The following is a 578-nucleotide window of genomic DNA, read 5'->3' as shown; positions in this document are numbered from 1 at the left end:
TTTTCAGGTTGTTGGTGAACCAGGCATGTTCAATCCATAAGATATTGTTGTGTATAGAATGATGGTGATGTAAGTCATCCGATTGCTTGTGGATTGATGAAAGACTTTTCCCCTGTGATTTATAATCTTTGTGCACATCTATCGAATTCTTCAATCAAATACTTAATACCAGTCCACTATGTTTTTTCTCCGTTCAATCAACATTTGTAGCCTACAAAATATATGCTAGAAACTATCAAACAGCTGCATTGTCCCGTAAAATATGTGCTTATCAAACAACCGCAATATATTTTCTGCAGGAAGAAAGTTGCATAATAATTTCGGTGGGTGACCTAAAACATATTGTATTTGTTTACAGAAGGAGTAATTTATTTGATTTTGGTTTGATTGAGGTGCGTCTGCCCAGGCTATAGTGCAACGCCCAGGCAACGCTTGAGGACTCAGCAGCAAGCCACTAAACCCTCCCCACAAAAAATTAACTTAATATATCTCATGGATCCGTAGATTCATGTATCAGATATTAAACTGATAAGAACAGATACTACACTTGATCTTAGCCAAGAGGCCGAGAAAGGTAT

The 578-nt window shown here is 37.2% G+C and overlaps 1 non-coding gene across 1 annotated transcript; it reads right to left on the bottom strand.

Annotated features, from left to right (window-relative positions):
- Window positions 1–387: 387 nt before the first annotated feature.
- LOC119334782 lies at window positions 388–578 on the bottom strand. The gene has a single exon (XR_005161545.1). It is a non-coding gene; the product is annotated as a U2 spliceosomal RNA (small nuclear RNA).

Source organism: Triticum dicoccoides, chromosome 7A (assembly GCF_002162155.2).
Source record: "Triticum dicoccoides isolate Atlit2015 ecotype Zavitan chromosome 7A, WEW_v2.0, whole genome shotgun sequence".
Classification (NCBI taxonomy): Eukaryota; Viridiplantae; Streptophyta; class Magnoliopsida; order Poales; family Poaceae; genus Triticum; species Triticum dicoccoides.
This window is presented reverse-complemented; position numbering and strand designations above follow the sequence as displayed.